Raw genomic sequence first — 16,102 nt, forward strand, 5'->3', positions numbered from 1 at the left:
GATCCGGTGTCTTGGGAATCTGATTGGAAGTATCTGGGTTTCGGAGGTGCTAGGAATTGCCAACAGAGGGCAGATTAGGAATCCTTGGGCCCAGATGAGGGAGTGGGGAAGCTAGCCTTCACCCGCCCAACACGTAGGATGGGCTGCGCCTGCCCAGTACCATGCGCTTTTCATTCGGCCATTTTCATGGGGTGTGCAGATCTGTGCAGGTCGCGTCTTGCCGTCCGGATTCTTTCTCGGTGTCTGAGATTCAGTTGGTAGGTCTCCGGGATCAGTCTTCTCAAGAATTTAAGTGTGAAGGAGCCAGCAGGCTTTGGGTGGGTAAGGGTGGTGTATTTTGTGGCTTCCAAGGAGGAAGGTTCATGAAGTTGTCCTCCGTTTCTCCGGCCGTATTTACAGCCTTGGTCATCGTCTCTCATGCTGGGTTGTAGGGGTGGAGGTGAGATGGAGGAAGATCGGGCACCTCAGGGGCTTGATTTGAGGTTATCTGTGTCCTGGAGGCCGCAAGGATTGCCAATGGAAGGCGGATTAGGAATGCTCGGTGGGGCCCGGATGAGGGAGTGGGGGAGCCCCCCACCCCCACCCTGCGCATGCGGGTCGCAGCGCGCCTGCGCCATAGCAAGTTTTTTTTTTTTTTTTTTTCCAATCGGCCATTAGCGTGGGGTTTGTGTGGCGTGGTCTGAGCGCGGAGCTGTGCAGGTGGCGTCTTACCATCCGGATTCTTTCTTGGTGTCTGAGATTCAGTTGGTAGGTCTTTGGGATCAGTCCTCTCAATTTAAGTGTGAAGGAGCCAGCAGGCTTTGGGTGGGTAGGGGTGTGATGTATTTTGTAGTCTCAAAGGAGGAAGGTTCACGAAATTGTCCTCCATTTCTCTGGCCGTCTCCACAGCTCTGGTCATCGTCTTTCATGCTGGGTTGTAGGGGTGGGGGTGAGATAAAGGAAGATCGGGCACCTCGGGTGCTTGATTTGAGGTAATCTGTCCTGGAGGCCCTAAGAATTGCAAGCAGAGGGCGGATTTGGAAGGCTCAGTGGGGCCCGGATGAGGGAGTGGAAAGCCCCACCCCCACCCTGTGCACGCGGGTCCAGTGCGCTTGTGCAGTGGCATGTTCTTTTAGATAATCCGCCATCAGCGTGGGGATCGTGTGGCATGGTCTGAGTGCGGAGGTGTGCAGGTCGCGTCTTACCATCTGGATTCTTTCTGGGTTTCTGAGACCCCATTGGTAGGTGCTCGGATTACTCTTACCAGGAATTTAAGTGTGAAGTAGAAGAGCCAGCAGGTTTTGGGTGGGTAAGCATGGTGTGCTTTCTGACTTCCAACAACGAAGGTCCGTGAAGTAGTTCTCCTTTTCCTCTCAGTTTCTCTGTAGCAAGGGACATTGTATTTCCGGGTGGGGGTGGGGGTGGGGGTGGGGGTGGGGGTGGGGGTGGGGGTGGGGGTGAGATGAAGATCCGGCATCTTGGGGGCCTGATTTGAGGTATGTAGGTCTCGGAGGTACCAGGAATTTCCGACAGAGGGCGGATTAGTAATCCTCAGCAGGGCCCGGATGAAGGAGTGGGCAAGCCAGCCTTCCGACCCCACCTCCAAACAGCACACGGGTCACAGTGCGCCTGCGCAATACCATGTGCTTTTCATTCGGCCATTTTCATGGGGTGTGCAGATCTGTGCAGGTTGCATCTTACCGTCCAGATTCATTCTCGGTGTCTGAGATTCAGTTGGTAGGTCTCCGGGATCAGTCTTCTCAAGAATTTAAGTGTGAAGGAGCCAACAGGCTTTGGGTGGGTAGGGGTGGTGTATTTTGTGGCCTCCAAGGAGGAAGGTTCATGAAGTTGTTCTCCTTTTCTCCAGCCGTATCTACAGCCCTGGTCATCATCGCGTGCTGGGTTGTAGGGGTGGAGGTGAGATGAAGGAAGATCGGGTACCTTGGGGGGCTTGATTTGAGGTATCTGTCCTGGAGGCCCTACGAATTGCTAGCAGAGGGCAGATTCGGAATGCTCAGTGGGGCCTGGATGAGGGAGTGGGGAAGCCCCCACTCCCACCCTGTGCACGCAGGTCGCGGTACGCCTGTGCAGTGGCATGTTTTTTTTAAATCCGCGATTAGCGTGGGGTTTGTGTGGCGTGGTCTGAGTGCGGAGCTGTGCAGGTCACGTCTTAACCATCTGGATTCTTTCTTGGTTTCTGAGATTCGATTGGTAGGTGCTCGGATCACTCCTTTCAGGAATTTAAGTGTGAAGTAGAAAAGCCAGCAGGTTTTGGGTGGGTAAGCGTGGTGTGCTTTCTGGCTTCCAACAAGGAAGGTCCATGAAGTGGTTCTCCTTTTCCTCTCAGTGTCTCTGCAGCCGGGGACATTGTCTTTACGGGTGGGTGTGGGTCGAGGGAGGGGGGTGGGGGTGAGTTGAAGATCCAGCGTCTTGGGGGCCTGATTTAAGGTATCTGGGTCTCGGAGGTGCCAGGAAATTTCCGACAGAGAGCAAATTAGGAATCCTCAGCGGGGCCCAGATGAAGGAATGGGGAAGCCAGCTTCTCCCCTCCCCTGCCCCCATACGGCACACACAGGTCCCAGTGCGCCTGCGCAGTACCGTGCGCTTTTTATTCGGGCATTTTCATGGGGTGCAGAGCTGTGTGGGTTGCCTCTTACCGTCCAAATTCTTTCTTGGTGTCTGAGATTCAGTTGGTAGGTCTCCAGATCAGTCCTCTCAGGAATTTAAGTGTGAAGAAGGAGCCAGCAGGCTGTGGGTGGGCAGGGGTGTGGTGTATTTTGTGGCCTCCAAAGAGGAAGGTTCTTGACGTTGTCCTCGTTTCTCCCGCTGTGTCCACAGCCCTGGTCATTGTCTTTCATGCTGGGTTGTAGGGGTGGGGTGAGATGAAGGAAGATCGGGCACCTCGGGTGGTTGATCTGAGGTATCTATGTCCTGGAGGCCACAAGGATTGCCAACGGAGGGCCGATTGGGAATGCTCGGTGGGGCCCGGATGAGGGAATGGGGAAGCCCCCACCCCCCGCCCTTCGCACGCGGGTCGCCCTTCGCACGCGGGTCGCCCTTCGCACGCGGGTCGCCCTTCGCACGCGGGTCGCCCTTCGCACGCGGGTCGCCCTTCGCACGCGGGTCGCCCTTCGCACGCGGGTCGCCCTTCGCACGCGGGTCGCAGTGGGCCTGCACAGTGGCATGTTCTTTTAAATCCGCCATTAGCGTGGGGTTTGTGTGGCGTGGTCTGAGTGCAGAGCTGTGCAGGTGGTGTCTTACTGTCTGGATTCCCTCTTGGTGTCTGAGACTCAGTTGGTCAGTTCTCAGATCACTACTTTGAGGAATTTAAATGTGATGAAGGCGCATGTAGGCTTTGGGTGGGTAAGCGTGGTGTGCTTTCTGGGCTCTACGGAGGAAGGTCCTTGAGGTTGTTCTTTTTCCTCTCAGTGTCTCTGGAACCAGGGCCATTGTCTTTCTTGGTGGCTGTGGGACAGGGAGGATGGTGGGTGTGGGGGTCAGATGAAGATCTGGTGTCTGGGAGAATGATTTGAGGTATTTGAGTTGTGAAGGTGCCAGGAACTGCCAGCAGATGGGAGATTTGGTAATGTGGCACGGTGCCTGAAGGAAGGAGTGGGAAGCCCCGCCCACTTGCGTTGCGAGATTGAGTGCGCATGCCCACTGTTGTGCTGTTTCCCAGTGGCCATTTTCATGGGCCAAGTACAGTGTGTTCTGGTTGTGAAGGTGTGTGGCTTGCATCCTGTTATCTGTATTCTTTCTTACTGAGACTCAGTTGATAGGTCCTCAGATCAGTCTTCCTAGGAATTTATGTGTGAGTGTGAGGGGTCAGCCAGTTGGCTTTGGACTAGTAGGGATGGCATGGTTCCTGGCCTCTGAGGAAAAAGTTCAAGATCATCATCCTTTTCACAAGGTTTGGGGCTGTCATGGAGGCAAGAGGAACTACTGACCAAAGGAAAATTTAGGAATCTCCAGAGGCGGCCTAGCTCCGGGGGTGGGGGAGCAGTGTGCATGCCTAGCCCTGCTGCATCTTGACCCACAGGTGTGGGGTATGTGCAGTGAATTGTGAGTGTTGAGCTGTGTGGTTCTTGTTTTACTGTCTGGATTCTTCTCTTGCTGAGACTCAGTTGGAAGGTCAGCAGATCAGTTTTTCCAAGAGCTTAAGTGTGAGGATGGAGCCAGTAGGGTTTTTTTGGCGGGGGGGGGGGGGGCGGGGGGCGGGGGTTATTAGGGCAGTGTGGTTCCTGGCCCCTGAGGAGGAAAGTCGTTGAGGTTGTCTTCTCACAGGTGTCACAGCCACCATGGCCCTTGATGTGGTGACAGGACAAGGGAGGAGTTGGAGCTGGGAACAGATGGGGGTCCGATGGAGATGGAGCTAGTCTTGGGGGCATTATTTGAGGTATTGGGGTCATGGAAGCACAAGGAACTGCCAACAGGGCACAGATTCGGGAGTCCCCAGAGTCTGAGGGGCCCTGGGTAAGTAGCAAGTCCAGTGGTAAAGGAAGGTCCTAGAAACGGGGAACCTTGTGGGGTTGCATCCCTGAGACTTGTAGTGTACCAAACAGGACCAAGAGAGGAGAGTGCCCCATATAGTCTTTATTATAGGCACTTAGCTCTGCAATTCTAGTGCAAAAATAATTGTAGACAGGTGTGCCTGTGTGGCTCGGTGGGTTAAAGCCTCTGCCTTCAGCTCAGGTCATGATCCCAGGGTCCTGGGATCAAGCCCCACATCGGGCTCACTGCTACCCCCCCACCGGCCTGCCTCTCTGCCTACTTGTGATTTCTGTCAAATAAATAAAATCTTTTAAGAAAATAATTATAGACAATATATCAACAGTGTATGTGGTTAAGTATTCCAATAAAACTTTATTGGAGGTGTGGAAAGAAAGGGCTTGGCAAATAAGTGTGTGAGAGCAGTAGTTACTCAAGTCTTAATTATCTGGTGGTATTTTCTTAAATACCTCCAGGATGGTGAATGAAGTTGTGAATCCATATCACTTTCGAAATATATTGTTTCTTATGTGCCTTACTTAATTTCCCTGTCCACCTGGCCACGACCTGAACGGTCACCTTTGCGAACCGTTAGATTCCGTGTGATCGGAGAGCATGCACGATTAAATTACCATTAGACTGACTTTAAAAATATTCTCCATGTTTGCAGGCGGGGGTGGGGGGAGCGGAAAGCACGTTTCGCTGTTTGGCCACAGAAGTGGTCAAATACAGCTATCCTCTCAAGTGCGTTTTCCAATTCCCAGTATTCTGTTTTCAGTGGGAACTATGAATTGGCAAGTGAGGTCAACATTCAGACCTAGAGCAAGACGAAATGATGAAAAATCTTTGCAGCTGGTTGGGCCTATGGTTGTAAGTAGTTGAACATTTGTTTTTTTTATTAGTACAAATTTATTTTTGTGGACATGTTGAACTGCTATAGATATGCTGACAAGTATTTTCCATGCTGATAAGGAGCATTTATCCAGGAGTGTTACATTCTGAGATTTTCTGGATGGATGCTGTTCTGTTCCTGGGAAATACACCTGATGACTTGTTTTTCATGCGTACTCACAACAGACTGCGCACATCCATCCCAACATATGTGAAAATAGTTTCCAAAGCCTTTCAGAGTAGCCTTTGTGGGAAGAGTAATTTTATTAAGAATATGTATATTGAATAGTATTGGAGAAATGTCTTTAGATTTTTGTTGTTGGTGGGGCCATTAAACCGTTTTTTAAATTCCTTGTGGATGTGACCTCTTTACTAGTTGTGAAGAGTCTGTTTGCCAGTCTTCAGGTCTTTCTGGGTTATTTACACTTAAGTGGGTGTTATCTATATGCGTATATATGGGATGAGATGAGCTTAGAATCCTCCTGCCCTGCCATCTTCCGCAGAAGTGAAACGTCTTTAGATTTACTTAGGATCAAATATATCTATGTAGTCTATGTATTGACATTATTGATGTGTGTTAACAACACAACTTTTTATCTGTTTACGTATACACACGCATACCCCTAGGCCCAGCAGCCTGAAGCTGAGCCATGTTATGGCAAGGAGCCACCAACTGAGCGTCAGGATATTACACCTGATCAAGAGAAAAAAGACGAAGGAGCATCTGGGATTCAAGGTGAAGGGAAAAGGAAGAAAAGCCTCTTGGCGGCGGGATGTGTGTGAGTGTGTGTGTGCGCGCTTTGTGTATGGTGATACACTCATAACAGAAGGGAAGACAACAATGGGAATCTTAAACGTTTCCTGGAAATTGGCTGGAAAAGTGAAGAGAATGGAGTTTGGAACCTAGGGCAGGCAGTTCCTCACTAGAGTACGTTTCCCCCGTTTTATAAATGAGAAAATTGGGGCTCAAGGATTGTGGTTATCAAAGAGCCATTTGGCTATTGAAAACAAAATTTATTGTTTTAAAGTGGCTCTTAAGGGGCGCCGGGGTGGCTCAGTGGGTTAAAGCCTCTGCCTTCGGCTCAGGTCATGATCCAAGGGTCCTGGGATCGAGCCCCACATCAGGATCTCTGCTCGGCGGGGAGCCTGCTTCCTCCTCTCTCTGCCTGCCTCTCTGCCTACTTGTGATCTCTGTCTGTCAAATAAATAAAATCTTAAAGTGGCTCTTAAAAGGAGTTTACATTCTTCTGTGGTTAGGAAAAACCAGAAGAGGGACCCCTGGGTGGCTCAGTTGGTTAAGGGTTTGCCACTTGCTCATGTCACGATCTCAGGGTCCTGGGATGGAGCCCCGCATCGGAGACTCTGCTCAGCAGGGAGTCTGCTGCCCCCTCTCCCCTTGCTCCTGCTCTCTATCTCTCACTTGTTCATGCATTCAAATAAATAAAAACCTAAATAAAAAAAAGAACCGAAAGGTTAATTATCCTGAGATTAATATGAGACAAATAATTTCTCCCAGATGTACAGTATTCCTAGTATGTGGATTTTGAAGCAAGATCTTGACATTTCATTTCAGGCCACTATTAAAGATTTCTAGAGGGGCGCCTGGGTGGCTCAGTGGGTTAAGGCCTCTGCCTTCGGCTCAGGTCATGATCTCAGGGTCCTGGGATCAAGCCCCGCATCGGGCTCTCTGCTCAGCGGGGAGCCTGCTTCCCTTCCTCTCTCTCTCTCTCTGCCTGCCTCTCTGCCTACTTGTGATCTCTGTCAAATAAATAAAATCTTAAAAAAAAAAACAACTTTAAAGATTTCTAGAAAGTGACTGACCACAATGTCCGTTCATTTCTTTCTACTCTCCCGCCTTTGTTATAACTGTAAAATAGTATACTTACTGTTACTCACAAATAACTTTGCTCTTCCTTTTGGTTCTTTGTTGTGCATGGGATTCACTTACGGAACATTACATACAGGACAGGGCCTTTGGACCTAAGTATAACTTTATGTTAACAAAGTTAAGTTTTCTTTTACCCCTAATGGGGGTGGGTGTCACTACTCTTAAGATTTGTCACAGGTCTGCAAATAAACACTTTGCTCTTTCTTCAGAAAATTACACTTTAATTAAAATTTAAATCCTATCCATGGTGTAGGCTTCAGACTTTGTAGAGTGGCTGCTCACTGCTCTTAGTACACTATGGCAAAACACTAGAATTATACATGAATTATGGTTTATCCTTAGGCTGTCATTTAAAATAAAGGTTTCATAATACAGGAAAAATATGTAAAGTCCATTCCTAGTTGCTACTAATACTGCAAAAAAGCCCCTACACTGAACTGCATGTACACTTAAAAATGGTTAAGATAGGGATGCCTGGGTGGCTCAGTGGGTCGAAGCCTCTGCCTTTGGCTCGGGTCCTGATCCCAGGGTGCTGGGATCGAGCCCCACATTTTATTTGCCTCTCAAATAAGATCCTTTTTTAAAAAAATGGTTAAGATGGGGTATTTTATGCTATGCATTTTTAATTTTTTTAATTTTTTAAAAAAGATTTTTTTTTTATTTGACTGATCACAAGTAGGCAGAGAGGCAGGCAAGGGGGAGGGGGAAGCAGGCTTCCCTCTGAGCAAAGAGCCCGATGCGGGGCTTGATCCCAGGACCCTGAGCCGAAGACAGAGGCTTAACTCAGCTGAGCCACCCAGGCGCCCCTATGCTATGCATTTTTAAACCACAATTAAAAATGAAGTAAAAATGAAGTACTGTCTTCTGAAGTACAATGTCATATGTTTTTATTCTTTGTAGTTTGAAACCACAAATTTATAGGAAAGTTACAAGAATAGTACAATCATATATATACTTATGTTTATATAAAATTTTCACCTGGATTCACCAGTGATTAATAGTTTTTACCGCTTTGGTTTCGTGTCCTCTTCCCTTCCCTTTATATATACACGCACTTACTGATAGGTTTACTCTGACTACTGTTGAGTCATTTACATAAAGTCCAACTATTATGATCCTTTGCCCTAAGTACTTTAGTGTACGTATAACCTCAGAACAAAGAAAAAGTAATTCTCTGGGCTAACGACTGTACAGAAGTTTGACAGCAGGGGAATGTTATCATTTAATATACAGTGTAAATCAAATTTCCCCAGTTGTCCTGATAATTTCCTTCATATAATTTTTTTGATCTAGAGTCCAGTTCAGGATCATGCATTTATTTGCATTTAGTTTTTTTCTAAAGATTTCTTTATTTGAGAGGGAGCAAGTGAGAGTGGGGGAGGTGCAGAGGGAAAGAATCTCAGGCAGACTCCCCACTGAGCCTGGTGCATTCATGTGTGTGTTTGGGGGGTGGGCTCAATCTACCAACACTGAGATCATGACCTAAGCAGAAATCGAGTGTTAGATGCTTAACGAACTGAGCCCCCCGGGTGCCCCAGATTTAGTTTTTTCTTTTTTTAATCTGGAATGTTTCTGCACTTTTTTTTTTTTTTTTTTTTGGGTTCTGCACATTTTTGATGAGGACAAAGCAGTCGGTTTGCAGAATGTTTATCACTTTTGGGCTTTAAGACTTTTCTTTCCCTTCAACATTTATTGGCATCTGCTCTTGCCATGTAACATGCCAAGTACTGAGAAACGTGCTTTCAGCCTTGATCTCACAATCTGGTCAGAGACTCAAGTCACTGGCAAGTATAATCCCAAGTACAGTATAGGTAAGTTACAAAGGGGACACCTGAGTTGCCTGAGGGCAGTCTTGAGAAGGGTAGAGGGTAATAAAACCCTGCCTTGCTAGTTTCTGGTAATGGACACCTGAAATAACATTCCTGTAATTCTTACCACATTTATTACCACACCAGCCTAAGGCTTTCATTTCATAACACTGAGGGAATGAATATTATTTCCTTACTCATCTCCCATGTTTTACTTATTTTTTTTAAACATTTTATTTATTTGAAAGAGAGAGACACAGCGAGAGGGAACACAAACAGGGGGAATGGGAGAGGGAGAAGCAGACTTCCTGCTGAGCAGGGAGCCCATTGGGGGACTCAATCCCAGGACCTTGAGATCATGACCTGAGCTGAAGGCAGACGTTTAACAACTGAGCCACCCAGGCGCCTTTTTAATTTTTTATTTATTTTTAAAGATTTTATTTATTTGACAGAACTCATGTTTTGCTTCTTAAATTGATCCCCTTTTTATTTTCAAGGGCCAGCCCCGGAACCTAATCAAAAGGAACCGGCTGATGAGAAGACCGGGTGTGAGCTTGGAGATGGTCCTGCTGTCAAAGAGAGGGGACTTGGAGATCTAGAGCCCCTGAAGATGCCAGAGGCAGGTATGTTATCCATCAAGCATGTAAATTACAGGGTGTCTGTTGTCCACAATATTATATTTTTAATAATACTGAGGTAACATCATTGTTCAGTGTAGCTCAGATCCCAAATGGCTGATTTACAGACTATCGGGCATAGATTGGGTCAAAACCATATAAAGCGCAAGATAGGAAAACCATTTCTTTCAAGTATAAGTTGTTTAGCCAAGAGCTATAATAATTTCAGATACCTGCAGAGAGATCCACTTTTAACAGATCTGTGATGCATTTGTAACACACATCGGTTTGTATGAAATGTGCTGAGGTCCTTGTATCAGCTCTAACATAATCTGTGTGACTCTGGGTAAAACCCTCACCCTCTGAACCCATCTTTTCTCACGAAAGTAGGGGATTCAAAGCAGATCCTTGAAAACCCTTTTCAGTTCTGAGTTTGTGTACCCTGGTTGTGTTGGAAAGGATTCACTCGTTTACATAATTTTGAAGAAAATGGACAAAAGCCAAGTATACACAGTAAAGAATATGAACAAGAAAGTAACAGACCTTGAATATACATTTGGCTTTCCAGTTTTTCTTTTTCTTCCTCATCTTGTCTTCCCCTTCCACCCCCCACTTTTTTTTTTTTTTTTTTGCAGTTTGATGTTACCTTGATGGGAATGACTTAAAACTGGTGTGACCATGTAATGTGTGCAAACGGGCATACTTCTAAGTATATAGAGCCACTGTTTGTAATTACAACGGGCATATGGGTGAAAACAGGGACAGATGGTCACCCTACTTAAGATAACCATGTAAGGGCTAAACTAGCTTAAAGAACAGTTTTGCACTTTCCACAATAGAGTCGAAACATTTGCAATACTAGCCTTTCTATTTATTTCAACTAGGCAATTCCAAGCATGACATTACGGTTTTTGGTATCTTATATTCGGAAGGTTTTCTCAAATCAAAACATGTAATTGATAACTTTTTAAAAATTTTTGAGAAAGATTTTATTTTTTTTATTTGACAGAGATCACAAGTAGGCAGAGAGGCAGGCAGAGAGAGAGGAAAGGAAGCAGGCTCCCCGCTGAGCAGAGAGCCCGATGCTGAGCTTGATCCTAGAACTCTGGGATCATGCGTGACCTGAGCTGAAGGCAGAGGCTTTAACCCACTGAGCCACCCGGGCGCCCCAATTGATAACTTTCTAAAAGCTTCTGTTTCTTAGGTTTCTCATTTGGTTAACAGTATAAGAAATCTCTGCTTTCTCTTCAAAACTACCTGAGTAAATGCATTGGGTTTTATCTATTCTGACCTTAAACCATCCCCTTTCTTTGGCCATCAGAAAGTGTCATTTCTATACCTTTTAGTGTTGTCTGAATAAAGTTCTCTGAAGTAATGCTAATGTTTCTCTTACAGGCGAGTGGAAACCGAAGGTTTAAATGAAGACAAGCTGAAGCCACACGGGCAGTTCTTGTATTGAAAAGTGGCTACAATTCTCTCAATAAAGTTCTGCAGTTTTGTCCAAAGAAGTCTTAGACCTCGTTTGTGAAATTTATTCCTAGGAATTTGAGGTTATTGAAAATAGTACTTTTTTTTTGAAATTTTATATTTTTAAAGTGTAATTGTTAAATTCTAGTGTAGCTAACCTACCGTGTTAAAGGGTTTCGGGTGTATAATTTAGTGGTTCAACACTGTGGAAAATAGCGTGGAGGTTCCTAAAAAGATTAAAAATAGATTTACCTTATGATCCAGTAATTCTGCTACTGGGTATTTGCCCAAAGAAAACGAGACATAATTTTTATGTATTACTTTTTCTATCCAGCAGCCATTTTAAACATTATATCTTTTATTTTCTTCTCTCCTTTTATGCCATTAGGCAGACCCACCTAGTACAGGGTTGAATAGGACTGGTGACTGGGTACATTCTTGTGTTCTCCATGATTAGAGATGGAAACTTTTAAACATTTTACCATAATGTTCACTGCACATTTTTTGTAGATACATTTTAACAGGGTAAAGTCATTCTAGTCTATTCCTAATTTGCTGGCAGTGTTCATCTTGACTATATGTTGGATGTCAGCAAACACATACGGCATTTATTGAGAGGATCCTAAGATTTTTTTCCTCTGTTACTGTGGTGAATGGCGTTGGCAAGTTTCTGCGTTCAAGCCAACTTCGGATCCCTAGGGTAAACAACTTGGTCATGAGTGATCCACATCCTAATGATCTGTTCAGGATTTTTATGTATTTCCTCACGAGTGACACTAGTCTATTTTTAAATCTTTATATACTCTGTTGGACTTCAGTATCAAGGTTATGCTAGCTTCATAAAATGAATCGGGATGTAAAATGTATTTTTCTATTTTCTGGAGCTCCAAGGCTGTGAGTCATGTAGGGCTAGGGTTTATATTCAGCTGTTTCTGGATTGCTCCTCTGTTGTAAAGCTGGACCTCTACATAAAGGGCAGTGACTTAAGAGGCAGCTCCAGGTTCCCATCTCTTCAAACTTTGTGAGGTTTCAGATTCCCTGCAGGATAACCTATAATGATGCTCTCACTCTGAAAGCTACCTGCTCCCGTTTCTATGCCAATACTCATCTATACCCAGAAGGTTAAAATGGGCTTTTAACTCTCCTAGATAATTTTGATCTGTGCTGTAGGGTAGGGAATGGCTGACCAACCCAGAGCTGTGTACAGATAAGATAGCTCTATTTATTGAGTTCTTTAATAACAAATAATAACTCACATTTATAGGGTATCATCTGTTAGTCACTTCTCTGTCCTGTGTTCTTTATAATTTATAAGGTCATCAAATCCTTACGAAGAAGGGAAGTCAGAATTGTCCCAAGATTGGCCGTCTCTGCCTTCAGTAAGAAGTAGATCTGGGGATTCATTGAAGTTCTAAATTCAAAGCCCTTGATCTTTCCTCAGTAAAAGCTTCTGAAAGTGAATAAGGAAGAACTGATGGCATGTATGATGATTTTAGTTACAATCTGGTGTTTATGTAAGTATTTTTAAAAGATTGTATTATTTGAGAGAGAGTACAAGCTGGGGGAGCAGCAGAGGGAGAGGGAGAAGCAGACTCCCTGCTGAGCAGAGACCCCGATGCAGGGCTTGATCCTAGAACCCCAGGATCATGACCTGAGCCGAAGGCAGATGCTTAACCAACTGAGTCACCCAGGTGTCCCATTTATGTGAAGTGTGTGTGTGTGTGTGTGTGTGTGTGTGTGTGTGTATGTGTGTGTGTGTGTATCTCAATCATTTGATGTAAAAGGCTTTGTTTTTATCTTGAAGGGTTTCCTAATTGCCAAACAGACCTCATGTGGTGCCCCAGATGAAATCATGGGTAAAAAAAAAAAAAGTTAAAACCACATGATGATCTTGTGCTACAGAAAAATAGAGCTACAGAGCACTAAAGCCATTTGAGACAATTGTTTATGGGGAGACAGAGAAAAGAACTTGTGCCCCAAGCCTTATGGTAAAATCTCCTGTAAACCCATCTGTCCTTTAAAATTATTCAGAGATGGAGCAGCCACAAATCCCTTCAACAAAATCTCCCATTTACCTAATAGTTCTTGCTCAGAATCTTCCTTAACTGCCTGATTTAAACCTTATACCCCTATTTCTATACACAATGACAGCAAGTTACAGCTCTGAGACCCCATTTGTAGCTTTACTCCCCCACAAAACAGGTTTTGAAAAGAAGCCTAAAACCATAATTAGAATCTACCTTGCTTAGGGAATGCTTAGATAATGGCAGGGTATTACATAAAGCAATGATTAATTCTCCCTCTCACAGAGGTTTAATAATGTTTCCTGACTGCAAAGGACTGAAATTCCAAGGTTCAAATACAAGGAATAAATGTAGGGGATCCCCATTTGCCACAAAATAGGTGAAAGTTCAACCAGTTGTAAAGGTGGTTGAAAAAATTAGGGCCTCAGAAGAAGAAAAGGAAAAGGAACCAGGGGGACTGGCTGAGGCAACACAGCCCTGGATCCTACCTCCTCTGTGTCCTTATGGGTTATGCCATGAACTAGGCATGGATTTTGGTCCTGGCTCTGACACTGTTATGGTGTGAAAGGCATTTAAATCCTTTGGGCATCCATTAGGTCTGTTCCCTCATCTTTTAAAAAGATTTTATTTATTTGAGAGAGAGCAAGAGAGCATGAGCTGGGGGAGAGACAAATGGAGAGGGAGAAGCAGACTCCCCACTGAGTAGGAAGCCCAGTTCGGGGCTCGATCCCAGAACCCTGTGATCATGACCTGAGCCGAAGGCAGATACTTAACCAACTGAGCTACCCAGGGGCCCTGTGTTTCCTCATTTGTAAAATAGGAATTAGAGTAATTGCTGTGATGAATGAGAGAATATACTGATACGTTGTTTGCTCTGGGGACCATCACATTGGTGGGTCAGACAAACAGAAAAGCAGTTGAAGTGCAAAGGAGAAAGACAGGGAAGGGATCCAGGAAAAAAACAGTGAGTGGGGTGGCCAGGAAGCAGGAGGAAAACCAGGACAGGAGAGGAGACTGAGAGAGGTCACTGGATTCCCATGTCCACTGGTCTGGGTTTGCATATGTGATCCTGCTGTTAGGCTGGGTGACATGTACCTCAGTACTTAATAGTAAAATAAGCAGACTGGTCTCACACTTAAAAACTAAGATAATCAGACCACACTGTTGCATTGATCCAAAAGATATTTACTAAAGAGTCTGGTTTGGTTATCTACCCTTTTGTATATGGGAAGACTAAAGTGAATGAGCTGATGCACCCCTTAGATGAGGGCTGATCTGATCAAGTAGCAGTAACAAAAGACAGACTGTGAAGAGAAAAATTTATTTAATAAGTTTTACATGACCTGAGGAGGTGGTTAAACCTGAGCATTTTTATGCTAGTTTTGATGAAGAGTGGAAAGTCATGGGAAAACGTGATAGGACAAGTAAAGTTATGAACCAAGTGTAGTAAATTAGAGGAAACACCAGAGTCCTTTCATGTGGATCCCTCTTAGTGTTTTTTGGAGAGAAGGATGCTCCCTTTTCTTTTTTTCTTAAGATTTTTGTTTATTTGACAGAAAGAGAGCGAGCGCACGTGTGAGCGTGCGTGCACAAGCAGGGTGTGTGGCAGGCAGAAGGAGAGAGAGAAGCAGGCTCCCCACAGAGCAGGGGAAACTTGATGTGGGACTCGATCCCAGGACCCCAGGATCATGACCTGGGCTGAAGGCAGTCCCTTACCCATCTGAGCCACCCAGGTGCCCAAGGATACTCCTTCCATGTGAAAGAGGGCACCTTTCACATGCGGGTCTTATGACCCATTTCAGGGAAAGGTTAGAAAATCCTGCCTGCCCCTTCAGTTTCTTGAATTCCTATAGCTAAAGTATGCAATAGGCCAAGGCACCATGTTTTGGGGTACTGTATCCTGAACCCCATCACTGACTATACTTGATGAGGTGAGTAGCACGTGTCATCCTTATCACTCAAACAAAAACCAAAACCAAGTCAAAACCAAAACCAGGGATGTCTGGGTGGCGCAGTCAGTTAAGCGTCTGCTCAGGTCATGATCCTAGGGTCCTGGGATCGAGCCCCATTGGGCTCTCTGCTCAGCGGGGAGCCTGCTTCTCTCTCTCCCTCTGCCTGCCATACCCCCTGCTTGTGCCCACTCTCTCTCTGTCAAATAAATTTAAAAATAAACACCCCCACCCAAAAAAAAAAACTTTGAGCGCTTGCTGGGAATCAGGCTCCTTGTTCTGGGCTAGGCAGGCTCTGAGGACATAGGAATGATTCACATGGGATAAGTTCTCAAACAACTCATGGTTAATGATCAGAGAGCCACCCACAAGATAATGACGGAGCAAATTTGATGACAGCCATGTAGGGAGCCAGAGGGCGCTCAGAACACATGAGAGAGAGCCCTGTAACCCAGGGGGTCAGGAATGGCTTCCCCCAGGGCACCGTGTGCATGCTCTAGGTGCTGTTTTACTATAAATACATTTCAATCTCTGTTATTATTCCTCTTTCATTAAAAAAAATCTTACCGCTCCATTATTCTCATTCTGTAGATGGGGTAATTGTGGATAAGAGAAGATAACTCTCTTATTCAAGGTACAGCAACTTTCCAACCCTGGACTCTGAAACCCTGTGTACTTCTCCTCTTTTTGCTTTTAATATTGTCTCCTCTGTTAAATCACATTCATCATAAATAATTTTCCTTGCTCCTCTTGACCCATAAGTTCTTTTTCTTTAATTCATCTGGAGTTTATTTATTTAGCTTCTTTTTAAAGATTTGATTTATTTATTTATTTATTTATTTATTTATTTATTTGACAGAGAGAGACACAGGGAGAGAGGGAACAAAAATGGGGAGTGGGAGAGGGAGAAACTCTTCAGGCACCCCTAGCTCCTTTTTTTTTTTTTTTTACAGCATTAGTATCAAACTGCCAAAATAGTTTTCAAAGTGAC

The sequence above is a fragment of the Martes martes genome, assembly GCF_963455335.1.
Source record: "Martes martes genome assembly, chromosome: X".
Classification (NCBI taxonomy): Eukaryota; Metazoa; Chordata; class Mammalia; order Carnivora; family Mustelidae; genus Martes; species Martes martes.